General features: G+C 37.8%; 1 protein-coding gene across 4 annotated transcripts in view; it reads left to right on the top strand.

The window, feature by feature from the left end:
• Positions 1–14,240, top strand: part of Dcaf6 (DDB1 and CUL4 associated factor 6) — a 120,386-nt gene that overhangs the window by 89,991 nt on the left and 16,155 nt on the right. The gene's annotated exons all lie outside the window — the stretch shown is intronic.

The following is a 14,240-nucleotide window of genomic DNA, read 5'->3' as shown; positions in this document are numbered from 1 at the left end:
ATATTTTAAAATATTAAGTTGATATTTCTGATATCAAATTTATGTTGACATTTTTATTGACTGTAAGGATTAATTTGTCATTTAGTACACCAATTTTATATAATAGTCAAGAGCATAATAGCTTAGGTGTGAATCTAGGTCTAACCACTTACTAGTAATATTTTTTCATATACCATACTTAATGACTCCCAAATGCTCAATTTTCTTACCTTTGAAATGGGGATGTGGTTGTCTAAAATTATTAAGAATTAAAAATCAATCATAGAAGGGAAAAACTGGGAGAAAGCAAGAGATAACAATATCCAAAAAGAGATGTACTCATTATCTGACTTTGGTAACTGTAATAGTACCTTTATAATAACAATAAAAATTTATTCAATCACTGGATGATAGCTATATTAAACAACCAATATATGTCTATGTGGCTACCTAGATTTAGAAAACAATTAATAGCAAGATGCCAGTGGCCCAGGCCTGTAGTCCTAACTACTAAGGAGGCTGAGATTAGAGGATCAAAATTCAAAACTTGAGCAAAAAAGCTTGGGATAGCACCTAGGTCCTACAAGCCCCAGGACCAACCGACATCAAAAACAAACAAACAAATAATATCAGCTCATCCAGGAACAATGGTTCTTGCTTGTAATCTCAACTGCTAGTGAGGTTAGAGGATTTAAGGTTGAGGCCAAGCTAGGCAGTTTAGAGATCTTGCCCTCCATGCCACCCCCCTCCCAAATAATATATCTTTCATATTATCTTTTTTTATAAGACTTAGTAGTAAATTTATTGAGTAGTCCAGAATAATATAATTCTTAGAATTGTAGAAATAAAATAATTTGTTGAAGACACTGTCTTTCATGCTATTTAAAGCAGAAAAGTCATATGCCAGCTTATAAATTAGCAATATGGTTTTGGAGCACTTACGTATCTGAAGAGGCTAAGGGTTCTGAAGCTATATTGTAAAAATTAGAACATTTAGTTCTTGTGGTATAAGATAAATTTCACATAACAATGAAGTGCCCAGCTAAATGTGTGCATGTGTTTGGAGTGCTTTCTTGCTACCATTTGGCCACTCCAGGCTCAAGCTAAATCCAGTGTGCTGTCTGTTGCACCAAAGCAGGGTCTTGAAGCCCTTTAAAAAAACAATTTAGTTTAGATAGGTAGAGAAATGGACCCCAAAGTTAAGTATGGTCACAGTATATGTTTACTAAATATGTACTTTATGTGAGGAACTCATAGCAGTTCTCATAATTGTTGACTAAAATTTAATTTCAATTTTTCTAAATTTTATTTTGAAAAATTTTTAAAGCTTTTTATAGCTAATTTGGACATACACTTAATTTAAAATATCAAAAGAGTTCCTTGAATTGTACAGTGATAATATTTTTTAAAATATTTGCATTCTTACAATTTAGTTAGGCAAACATGACCCAGATTTTCACTTTTGGCCTGAGATCAAGCATGAAAAGGAAATGGCTTAGAAATTAAAGGCCTTAACAACTAACATAGATATTTTTAAGTGGAATGCTCTTCTAATTAACTTAGCAAGTCTATGTAAATATAACTGGACTCTATAGCAGAAGTCACTAAATTTTTTTTCATTAAGAGACAGATAATAAATAAATATTTTAGACTTTGCTAGACAATAGGTAAGTAGAGGTAGGTAGGTAACAGGTTCCGATGTAACCATTTAAAAGTGTAAAATCTATAGTTTAAAGGACATTTCAAAAAGTTGACCTAAATTTAGCCTAAAAGTAAGTTTGCTGATCCTTGCTCTGTTGTGAGAAAAATCAAGCTATCGTCTATTAAAAAGTGATCTACTTGGCAGAAATCCCAACTTTAAATGGATATGAATCAGCATATATTTGAGTGCCCTTTCATTTTGTCTAGGAGAACATAAATCATTAAATGGAAAATAAATTGAAAAAGATAAACAAGAAGATATATTCTCTCTAATCATGGTGTTAAAACATCAGTAAAATTAGCATGTGTATTTTGTACTAATTTTATGTACTAGAGCACAAACAAAAATGTGCTCTGGGAATGATGAAGTTTGGCTAGATTTTAATTTAAAAGGTCAGCTTCATATAAACTCCTTCTCAGTTCCAAGCCATCATGATTCAATGAATGATATAATGGCCTGGCTGCTAGCTCTTCTTTTCATAAGTCCAAGAAAAAAAACAGAATTGCTCTGGAAAAGACACTTAAATGAAGGTTTGTGAAGAAATGCTTAATATTCAATGGTTCTGACCTCAGTTAAGTTATCTTAATGCTTGTTTTCCCTAAAGATTACAGATATTAATCTCATGAGCTTTTTAATCACTTCTTTTAAAGTTGTGTAATTTTGCATACAAATTTGGATTCATGCATCCATTCTGGACTCTGAGAGATGGACATTAATTTTAAATCCCAAATTCTTTAGTGCTGTAAGTCTGCCAGCATTTCTTCAGTCATTGTTACAACCACTTGTTTTATATTTTTAATGATTCCAGTTTACTCTTTATCAGAGACATACAGAAAAAAATAAAGAAGAAGAGCTGGGATCTTAGGGAGTTAAAAGCCCTATACTCTTTGCTTGCTTGTTATATAGTCTTGTGGTTAAGACAGATGAATCAGCTCAGGATTGTAGTTATTATTTCTCAAAGAGCAGCTCAGCCTTGAGGAACAGAATGTAAATGTTCCAATGGATGGTATTCAGAATAAATCAATGTGTTTCTCCACATTCTAAAAGATAAATTTCTATTCTACAGTATTAGGTTCTAATTTATTGAAAAGAGAGATTAAGAACTGTGTCTTCCTTCTAATCTTCCTTCTGTAAGTGGTTCTATTTCTTTAATTTTTTTATACTTTTAGCTTAGTCAAGTGACATTCCTCATTTAATGCCCTAAGCCACAAAAGGAAACAAATTTTTTTTAGGTTGAGGTGATTTTTTTATAGCAGTGATAACCTTAATGCTTTAATATTTGGTTCTTTGAAATTTTTGTGAGTGACTTTAGTTATTGTGTTCCCTTCACTAGATTTAATATCAGAGGAACAACAATAGGTGATAGAATAATGAGGTAATTCAGTATGTTCCTTCACTGTTTTTTTTTATAATGGGTTTGCCAGGTCCTCTTTCCACAGCTAACCACCTCTCCTATTAACAGTTAATACTTCCTTTGAACTTACTGAACTGTTTAAACGTTAAGCATTGTAAAGCAGGTTGCTCTTCACAAACTATTTAGTTGCATGCACTGCATGAGAGTAGAATGAAGAGAAATTTCCTGTGTGCAGATATAATTGATGTTCACTTCAATGTGTCATGGGACAAAGCACCTGTGGTCTAAAATTGTATCCTGTAAATATTGGTTTGAATAATTTGAATAATTTTTTGAATAATTTTTGAATAATTTGTTGAAGAATGCAACTTATGCTTTATTAAAAAAAACTTGATTGGCATAATTCTTTTTAGCATTTTTGCTATACAGATACACTTTTATACTTTTTCCTAAAAATGGACTTGGGTCTTAATTCTGTGCATCATTTGAAGATTCTTGTTTTTCAGAGATGGCTGTTTCCTCACAAGAGTATCTACATAAAAATGATACATAACAATCAAATACATCTCTAATTTGATATCTGATAGTGGGATGCATTTTTATGCAGAACTTTAAGTGAACCTCAATCACAGTAGTCATCTATTCATAACCTGTTTACTGACGAAAATCAACCTAATTCTTAGTAGCATTATCAGTTATTTACTAAAAAATTTTAAAACAAAGTGAAATATAAAATGTAGAACAATCAGGAATGTAAAACTGAGAGAGTTGCCCACAGGGAAAGCAGTAATAGTAAAATAAGCTCCCTAATAGTCAAGATCTCTAGTAATTCTTGGTTAAAGCCAACATGAAAAGTTGGAAACTTGAAGGATTTTTTAACTTTGTGTTGTTATTTACACAGTTTTTAATAAGTATATTTGAAGTCACTTTTGGAAATTAGTCTATTACAAGTTACCACCTTTTGATGATAGTAAAATTGAATTTATTTAAAAGCTGTTTGTTTATTTTATTTTAATTAATTAATTTATTTGCTGGTCATGAGTTTTGAACTCAGGGCCTGGGTGCTGTCTCTGAGCTTTTTCTGTTTAAAATTAGTGCTTTACCCCTTTGAGCCACATGCCACTTCTGGTTTTCTGGTGGTTAAAGGAGTTTCTTGCTCAGGCTGGCTTCAAGTCACAATCCTCAGATCTCAGCCTCCTGAAGCTAATATTACAGGCATGAGCCACCGGGACCTTGCCAGGCTTTTTGTTTTCTATTTATGCTTGTTATCCTAAGTACTCAAAGCTGGTTTATGTTTTGACAGTGAAGATTACAACTAAAAAGTATTATATTGTTTTAAATAGTGTTTTAGGATGACCGAAACTTTAAGATGATTTTGAACTGATAAACAGTGGTAAAACAGAGAATACAACAGTTACCTCCCATTCAGTGAATAATGACTCATCCTCTACTTAATCTTTTTTTTTTTTTTTTTGGTCATTTGTGGGGCTTAAACTCTAGTCGGAGCATTGTCCCTCAGCTCCTCAGCTCAAAGTTAGTGCTCTACCACTTGAGCCACAGCACCACTTCCGGCTTTTTCTGTTTACGTGGTACTGAAGAATTGAACCCTGGGCCTCACGCATGTGAGGCAAGCACTCTACCACTAAGCCATCTTCCCAGCCCCTATTTAATCATTTTTTATGTAGAGATTATCTGAGACATATTCTAATGAGAAGACAGTACTTTCCTGACCATACACCAGGTCTTGCTTCCTCTTTAGCAATAGAGAATATTTAAGAATTGTAAATTTATGTTAGATAAAATTAGAAAAATTAAATTATATAGATTATTTGCACTGCTCATATAACCAGGGACTTGTTAGGGACTGTCTTATATTTTGTGAATGTGACTGCTAAGATTCTAAATGATGAGTACTGTATTTATTTATTGGAATAATAAAATTTTAGTTATCCTATTTCTTCATTCTAATGCCATCTCTTCACTATTTAGACTTGAAAAATACTCTCCCTCCTTCTTCCAGTCTGTTCCTGGACACATCTGCTTTCAGTTCTCCTCCACTGCTCTTCCTACAGAAAAACCAAAGCTTCTTGGCTTGATACATAGGGCACTCAATCATCTGACTGTTGGCAAGAATAGCTTATGTGTCTGCATCAGCTGTACTAGAAATGTCACTAAATACATTTAGAGTTTTCTAAATATAAAGCTTTCTTAGGCTTCCATATCATCGTATACTCTGTGCCCTGGAACTAAAATGACTGCCAGCACCATCAACTTTGCCCAGCATAAGCTTTGAATTGTTCCAGGTGTCCCAGGACCTCTCACGTATTTCATGACTTGCTATAGAACACAGTCACTTGGAAACATGCCTATGGTTTATTGCCACATAGAAAAAAAAACAAGATGAGCCGGGCGTTGGTGGCTCAGGCCTGTAATCCTAGCTACTCAGGAGGCTGAGATCTGAGGATCGCTGTTCAAAGCCAGCCCGGGCAGGAGAGACCATGAGACTCCTATCTCCAATAAACCACCAGAAAACCGGAAGTGGTGCTGTAGCTCAAGTGGTAGAGCACTCGCCTTGAGCTGAAGAGCTGAGGGACAGCGCCCAGGCCCAGAGTTCAAGCCCCATGACCGACAAAAAAAAAAGAAAAAAAGACAAGATGGAATGGAAGAATCTAGGCACAACCGTCCAACATTCTTTCAAGAAGAGCCTTGTAAAATGTCCTTTTCAGTAAAATACAGTGACACTTATATAATAATTGTAGACAGTGAAGCCTGCCTACAGAACAAAGTCCAGTGTTTTTTGGGAGCTATCAATAGAGGCACCCTCTGCCTGTGCACTCAACTACAACTCCCTACACCCAGAACCTAAAAGAACATATATGTTCACCATAAATCACATTGTGTTTATAAGTGATCTAGGCAAACTGTAAATGATCCAGGTAAGCAAGGATCAGTGTCCCAGGCAGGCACACAGTTCAGGGAACATTCCAAAATTCAGATTTCCATATCCCAGCCCAAGACTAGTTTATGAGCAGACCTTGCTAAAGATAGCAGACCCATTATCCTATATCTTTGTTTGCTAATACTTTGTAAGACCAAAAGGAGAAAAAAGAAAACAACCAGTCTACTTCATTTATTTCAAATATTTGTAAAGATACTATTGAAATAACAGAGGTTTATATGTGTCTATTTTAAATGTTGCTTTAAAAAAGCATACCCTTCTAAACTCTTACTCATAACTTGATTGGTACATTAAACATTTTTAATTTTAAGCATTCATAATTTAAATCCTGTCTGAAAAGTCACAAATTCTAAATTAGAAGATTGAAATGAATAAAAAATACTAAGTAAAATCTAGGAAAAACACATGCACAGTATAAATGAAAAGACCTTACAGAATTTGAACATAGAAAAACACCGATATTCAGAATTTTAATAAGCATTTGCAATAAGGCATACACAAAGAGGATTTAATTTATTGTTTGGAGTATCTTTCTCTTATTCCTGGGGATACATCTTTGACACATACTCCTAGCAACTTCGATTTGTATACCAAAGTTATAAAACTGCTATGAAGCAAGATACAGAAATACAAAAATTTTTACATAAACTCTTCTGTAGAATGATGTTATGAGAAGATGAATATAGCTTATTTACATAAGGGAGCTAATTCTTCAATCTTTGAATTGAAAACATCAATTTTCATAAAAGACAAAAGCCTATTTTGTAGTTGTATGACAAACACCTTTGTCATCCCACAATTTGGGAATTTCTGTCCTTTCATTTATCCTGTGTTAGGTTGATTAAAAACCTAGACTAGGAGACTTGGACTTCCCTTTACAGTTTCATCCCTGTATAAGAGCATTTGTTTGTAGAATATAGAATGTTACTGAAAGACATTTTTATTTTTTTATTTCAAATTTTTATTGTGATTAAGTAGTTACATAATTTCCCAAATTTCACAGTATTGAGGGATAGTGATGCTTAGTTAAAGTCACAAACACATTCTAAGATTCATGGGGCAAATTGTCTATCATGGTCTATCACATTTATGAGTTCTATGAGCTTTGCAATACAGTTATTTCTTCCACATTGGATGATATGTACATTTCTTTTGTTTTGCATAGCATCAGCTGTTCCCTCTTTCCCACTTGTTCCCTCCATCCCATCACTGCCATTCAGTTGCTTAGTTCATTTTGATTAATGTCCAGTACAGCTGCTGGGTCCCGCTGTTGTATGCTTCTCCCTGATTCCTTCTAGTACTGTGTCGTCGTCCTGGTTTCCCTCTGGTGTGCACATATATGCCATCTATGTGATCAGCATCATGGGGTTATTTAGTAGTGATTCCACCAGATGAGTGGAAGTCCTTTGTTTCTTAAGTCTTGTTAATTTTGTCGTATCACCTAACATTTTGGATTTAACATCCACTTATCAGAGAGACCATGTGCCGTTTGTCTCTTTGCTCTTGGCTTACCTCACTCAACAACATACACTATGACCAGGTAGGCTTCATCCCAGAGATGCAGGGATGGTTTAACATACATAAATCAATAAATGTAATCCAACACATCAACAGAGCCAAGGTCAAGAATTCTATAAGACCTTTAAAAAAGAACTAATACCCATACTCCTCAAGCTCTTCAGAGAAACAGAGAAGGAGGGAGCTATCCCAAACTCATTCTACGATGCCACTATCACACTCATCCCCAAACCAGGCAAAGACCCAACAGAAAAAGAGAACTACAGACCAATCTCCTTGATGAACACAGATGCAAAGATCCTTAACAAAATTCTAGCTAACAGAATCCAGAAACACATAAAAGAAATCATACACTATGACCAGGTAGGCTTCATCCCAGAGATGCAGGGATAGTTTAACATACATAAATCAATAAATGTAATCCAACACATCAACAGATCCAAGGCCAAGAATCACATGATTATCTCCAAGGATGCAGAAAAGGCTTTTGATAAGATACAACATTCATTCATGTTAAAAGCTTTGGAGAAAATAGGAATAGAAGGAACATTGCTTAAATCAATAAAAGCCATATGTGACAGACCAATAGCCAATATAATTTTCCTATTCTCTATCTCATTAATTTCTGCTCTTCATTTGATTATCTGGCTCCATCTAGTAACTTTAGGTTCTATTTTTTCATGTTTTTCTAGCTGTTTTAATTGCAACATGAGATTATTTACTTGGTCTGTCTCTATATTTTTGATGTGGGCACTGAGGACGATAAATTTGCGCCCCAGGACTGCTTTTGCTGTGTCCCACAAGTTTCTTTGTGATGTGTTCTACATTTTCATTGAATTGTAGGAACTTTTTCATTTCTTCTCTAATTTCTTCTGTTACACAGGTGTTGCTTAGAAGTGTGCTGTTCAATTTCCATGTATTTGAGTAATTTCTGAGGTATGCTTTGTTATTGAGAACTAGCTTGATTTCATAGGATACAGGGGATTATGTCAATCCCCTTGTATTTGCTTAAGCTCCTTGCATGAACTATGATATGGTCTGTTTTGGAGAAAGTTCCATGAGCTGCTGAGAAGAATGTGTACTGTGTTGTTTTAGGGTGAAATACTTGGTAGATGTCAGTTAGTTCTGCTTGAGTATGGGCTCACTTAATTCAGTAGCTTCTTTGCCAATCCTCTCTGGTTGGTAGACCTGTCCTTTGGTGAGAGTGAAGTGTTAAAGTCTCCTCGTATTGTCGTATTGGGATCTATTTTATTCTGTAAGTTTGAGAGTATTTACTTCACATGTTTGGGTGCTCCAATGTTTGGGGAGTATAAGTTGATAATATCCTCCTCTTAGATTGCTCCCTGTATTAAATGTAGTATCCTTCCTTGTCCTTTTGTATTGATTTTAATGAAAAGTTTATTTTGTCAGATATCAGGATAGCTACTCCTGCTTTCTTACTGGGAGTATTTGATTGGTAGATCCTTTTCCAACCCTTCATTCTTGAGTTTGTTTGTATGTTTGGCTGAGAGGTGGGTCTCCTGAAGGCAACAGATGGATGGGTCATGTTTTCTGATCCAATCTGCAGTTCTTTTTCTTTTGATTGGTGAATTAAGATATTTAATATTTATGGATAGTGTGGTCCCTGTCATTCCCTGTTTTCCTAAGTTTTTCTTCTTTCCTTTCCTCCTGAGCTTACTAAGTTAGACTTCTATTAATGCCTGTCTGGTGAGGTTCCCTGTTCCTGGTTGCTTTCTTCAGGTTGTGTTCCCCTTCTTCGTATTCTTTGTTTTGCTGGATTATTGTTTATGAATTCATTTAGTTTTCTTTACTATTAAAAATACTCATTTCTCCATTGAATGTGAATGCTAGCTTTGCCGGATATATCATTCTGGGCTGGCAGTAATTGGTTCTCAGGGCTCGGATGGTACTTTCCCAGGCCTTTCTTGCATTCAGTGTCTGTGTGGAGAGATCTGCAGTGATTCTAATTTTTTTTCCTGTTGTAGTATAGCTCCTTCATTTTGCTGCATGTAAGATTGTTTCCATATTATTCAGAGCTGTCATTTCTACCATAATGTGTCTAGAAGTGTTTCTCCTGGGATCCTGCTTGTTAGGTGTTGTATATGCTTCTGTTATGTAGGTAAGAGTGTCTTTTTTAAGATGAGGGAAATTTTCACTGATAATCTTGTTGAGTAGGTGTTGCATTCCCTTGCTTTGATATTCCTCACCTTCATCCACTCCAGTTATATGAAGGTTAAATTTCTTGGCACTATCCACTTGCTCTTGGATTTCCCTTTGGCATAATTTAAGTGATTTTTCCTTATCTGTGACTTTTTTCTGCAGTTGGTGTATTCTGTCTTCTGTATCTGACACTCTACATTCCATTTTGTTCACTCTGTTAACTGCAGCTTCCATTGTGGTTTGCATGGAGGAAATGGACTCATTTATGGATTCTATGTTGGTTCTCAAAGTACTAATCTCGCCTCTTAGTCAGATGTGTACTGCCTCTATTTTTGCGTGCACCTCCTGTTTGAGACCCTGCATCTCTTTCGATAGTTCGTCCCTGTGTTCTTTAAATTTCTGTTCTATTTCTCGCTTTATTTCTTGAATCATTGCCTCCAGCATGTCTTGGATGTAGCTTTTGTCTTCCATTCCTGCTTTGCTCTCACAGGGGCTCTCCCCTGGGTGGCTCCTAGCTTTTGGGGGTAGCTTGCTATCCTGGGTATTGATAAACCTTGTAATTTTTCTCTGTGATTTTCGCATGGGCATTCAGGGATTACTGGAGACTAATCTGAAATTTTGTTTTGGTTAATAGGTGTCCATATTTGCTTGGTTGCTATTTCTGGGCTGGCGGAGAGAGTCTGTACATGGTCATGGTTCTGTTGGGGGCCAAACTCCAGCCACTAGTCTGACCCCCCATAGGGCTCTCAGCTCTCTGCTGGAGATCACTTGCAGTTCCTGCCTTTAGAAGGACTGAACGGCCTACACTGCTCCTGTTTAGTCTTACAAGTGCTCTTGGTGAGATTGAATGTGCTGAATGTACTCTCTCCCAGTTTCTGGAGTCTGCTGTGGGCTCCTGATGTGGTTTTTTGTTGTTGTTGGTTTTTGGTTTTTGGGTTTTTTTGGCCGGTTGTGGGCCTGAACTCTGGCCTGGACGCTGTCCTTCAGCTCTTCATCTCAAGGCTGGTGCCCTACCATTTGAGCCACACTACCACTCTGGCCCTTTCTGCTTACATGGTGCTGAGGAATCAGATCCAGCGCCTCATGCACACAAGGCAAGCACTCTATTGCTGAGCCACCTACCAGCCTGAGCTCCTGACTATTAACAGGTGCTGGCTGCCTGAGTTGTCCAATTCCTGGCCTGGGATATATGGGTTGGGTTCTGGTGGGTTCTGGTTCTCTTTCCCTGGACACCCAGGTCTTTTACTGTCATGGACGTGATTCCCAGGGGTTGCAGTTCCCTGTTTTCTCCCCTCTGCTGATGCGTATATTCAGCTTCTGACTTCATTTGGGAGGAGTTGGTTGTGTTGCTCAGGCACGGGATCCCCAGGCCTGGTCCTGGCTCCTGGTCCCCTGCCTTGGGCATAGTGTTGGACCTATGCTGCTGTGTATCCCGCTGGGTTACACAGCCTGGAGTATACAGTTCAAGTTTCTTCCACTGTTGGCTGTTGTGACCCAGGGGCACTGTTCCTGGCTTGGGTGTTTCAGCTCCGTTCCAAGGGTGCTCTTGATCTAGCCTGGATGACTGGGTGTGCTCCATGGGCTGGTGGAGCTCTCAAACAGTTCCCAGTTTTAGTGGGTCCTGTAGTCTAGGTGTTGAGGTAGGGGTCTGGGTCAAGGTCTGGGGGTTCCTACCAGCTCTGGTCTCCCTTGAGGGATACACTATTCCCTGCAGTGTACTCACCCTGGAGCTAGTTGTTGTTTTTGTGTGATGTAGGTCACCGGTTGCTGCTTCAATCAGAGTTCACTTGAGATGCTTGTGGGCTGGGCTGGTGGGTGGTGGCTCTGTGTGTTTCTCCTCTGTTTCTGGATCTGTTGGTGCTGTTTGGGTTTGCGCTGAGGGATGGGCCTCTGGTCGAGGGGTGGGGAAGGGTTCTCAGTCTCAGTGCAAGTTCTAAGCGTTGGGGTTTGTCTCTGTTTGCGCTCTCCGGATCAGCAGCAGTACCTTGAAGGTCTTCTGCTCTGGTGTTCTGTGGGCAATCCGTGTAGTTATGGGGTTTCTGCCGTGGGGCCAGGTGGGTTGGAGGGATGGAGCCCCTCTGCTTGGAGAGTGAGGGGTGGGATTAGGATCTTTGTACAAGCTTCTGGCTCAGAGGTTTCTCTGTTCATGATGATCAGCAGGTCTGACACTGAGGTACCTCAGGCGTCTTCTGCTCGGGTGACCTGCAGATGACCCCCTGTGTCTCTGGGGATCAGCCCCCCGCTGGGCCGGGCTGGCTGCGCAGCCAGTAAAGGTTGGGGGAGGGGTTTTCATGTTTCCCCACCTCCTGTTTTTCTCTGGGTGTTCGTCTTTTTGTTGTTGTCGGTCTCGGGAAAATTAAGCATTGGAACATGAACTCTCTTTTTGGTTGGAGAGAGCTGTGGCGTTTCCCTACTGTCCCGCTGCCATCTTGGTGTCCCCTCTCTGAAAGACATTTTTAAATGGTGTCAATAAATGTAGAGATAACTTGGTAACATAATCTTTTACCTGAAATTATTTGTAGTTTTTCTTAAAATTGTAGTCATGTTCTGGGCACTAACTGATGTTAGAGTTTATATAGATTGAATGGTATTTTCTGTGAAAGTTAGGTATAAAACCATCTATAAGCCAGGCACCAGTGGCTCAGACCTATTATCCTAGCTACTTAGGAGGCTGAGATCCAAGGATCATGGTTCAAAGCCTGCCTGGGCAAGAAAAGTCCGTGAGACTGTTATCTCCAATAAACCATCAGAAAACCAGAAGTGGTGCTGTGGCTCAAGTGGTAGAGTTCTCACCTTGAGCTGAAGAGCTGAGGGACAGTGTCCAGGCCCAGAGTTCATGCCCCTTGACCAACAAGAACAAAAAGAATCTGAGCCTAGTGCTTTCCACTTGGAATATGCTTCTTTGTTAAACTATTTATTCCTTCTGCCAATTAGAAAGTTATTTTTGAATTGGTCAACTCATGTAATTTTTTCAAATGTATTATTATAATATCTTTATTGCCTTTAAATTCTGTTATATTTTTAGTTGTAACTACTATTTCAGTTAAAACATGATTTGATTACTATTTCAGTTAAAACATTGTTTGATTATGTTTTATCTTTTTTTTTTTTCTGCCAGTCATGGAGCCTCAACTCAGGGCCTGGGCACTATCTCTGAGCTTCATTTTTGCTCAAGGCTAGCACTCTACCACTTGAGCCACAACACCAATTCCAGCTTTTTCTGTTTATGTGGTACTTAAGAATCAAACCCAGGGCTTCATCCATGAATGGCAAGTACTCTATCACAGAGCCACATTCTTGGCCCAGTATTTTTTTTATCTTTTATGGAAAAATTATGTTTCTCTTCAAAGAAACAACTTATATTTACTATATACTGCCATCTGTTTTGAGATTTTATTATCATCATTGTCATGATTATCATTAATTGGTATTAGTTCTAGGGCTTGAACTCAGGGCCTACACGCTGTCCTGAGATTTTTTTTTGGTCAAGGCTAGCACTATACTACTTGAACAACAGCTTCACTTCTGGTTCTTTTTGCCGGGAAGGGGTACTTAATTGGAGAGAAGAGTCTCAAGGCCTTTTTTGTCTGGGCTGGCTTCAAACCATGATCCTCAGATCTCAGCTTTCTGAGTAGCTAAGATTACAGGTGTTAATCACTGGCACCTGATTGTTTTGTAGTCCTTTTTCTGAACTTTTTTTTTGGTCAGTAATGGGTCTTGAACTCTGGGTACTGTCCCTGAGCTCTTCAGCTCAAGGTAAGCACTCTACCACTTGAGCCACAGCGCCACTTCTGGTTTTCTGCTGGTTAATTGGAGATAAGAGTCTCATGGACATTCCTGCCTGGGCTCTCTGCTTTGAACTGCAGTTCTTGGCTGTCAGCCTCCTGAGTAGCTAGGATTACAGGTGTGAGCCACTGGCACCTGGCTTTAAACTCTTCTTTTTTTTTTTCTTTTTCTTTTTCACTTTATTTTATTATAAAGTTGATGTACAGAGGGGTTACAGTTACATGAGTAAGGTAATGAGTATATTTCTTGTCGAGCATTCTTACCCTCTCCTTTGTTGTTCTCCCACTATCCCTTCCTTCCTTCACCTCCCACTTCCTTCCACTCCTCCCACTTTATACTCTTAAGTTGACAAATTCAGCTTTTATAATTCTCATCTAACTTGCAGTCAAAGAACATGGTTGGTGTGAGGCCTAGCCTTGAAAATTTATAGAAACTGTCTTTGTGCCTTGCAGATAATAAATTTGTAAATAATTTTGATGTATTTGTAAAAGATATAATTAGGATTTTATATGGGATTATCTGATAGTTGTGTTCGTCTTTTTTTTAACCTAATGCTTGCTAAGCATATATATATATATGAATATTTCTTTCATAAAGTATACTTTTTTAAAAGTGAAACTTGAGTCAGAGCTTATACATAAATTTTTATTATTTAATTTCTTCTCAAACCATATTGTACTGGAAACTCTTAATACATTGCTGGGAGTGTAAATTTGTACAACTCCTTTGGAAAGCTAGAAATACCTAAAGCTGAACATTTAAGCATACTATAGTTCAGCAAC

This window comes from Dipodomys spectabilis, unplaced genomic scaffold, assembly GCF_019054845.1.
Source record: "Dipodomys spectabilis isolate Male_0828 unplaced genomic scaffold, ASM1905484v1 ptg000036l, whole genome shotgun sequence".
Taxonomy (NCBI): domain Eukaryota; kingdom Metazoa; phylum Chordata; class Mammalia; order Rodentia; family Heteromyidae; genus Dipodomys; species Dipodomys spectabilis.
This window is presented reverse-complemented; position numbering and strand designations above follow the sequence as displayed.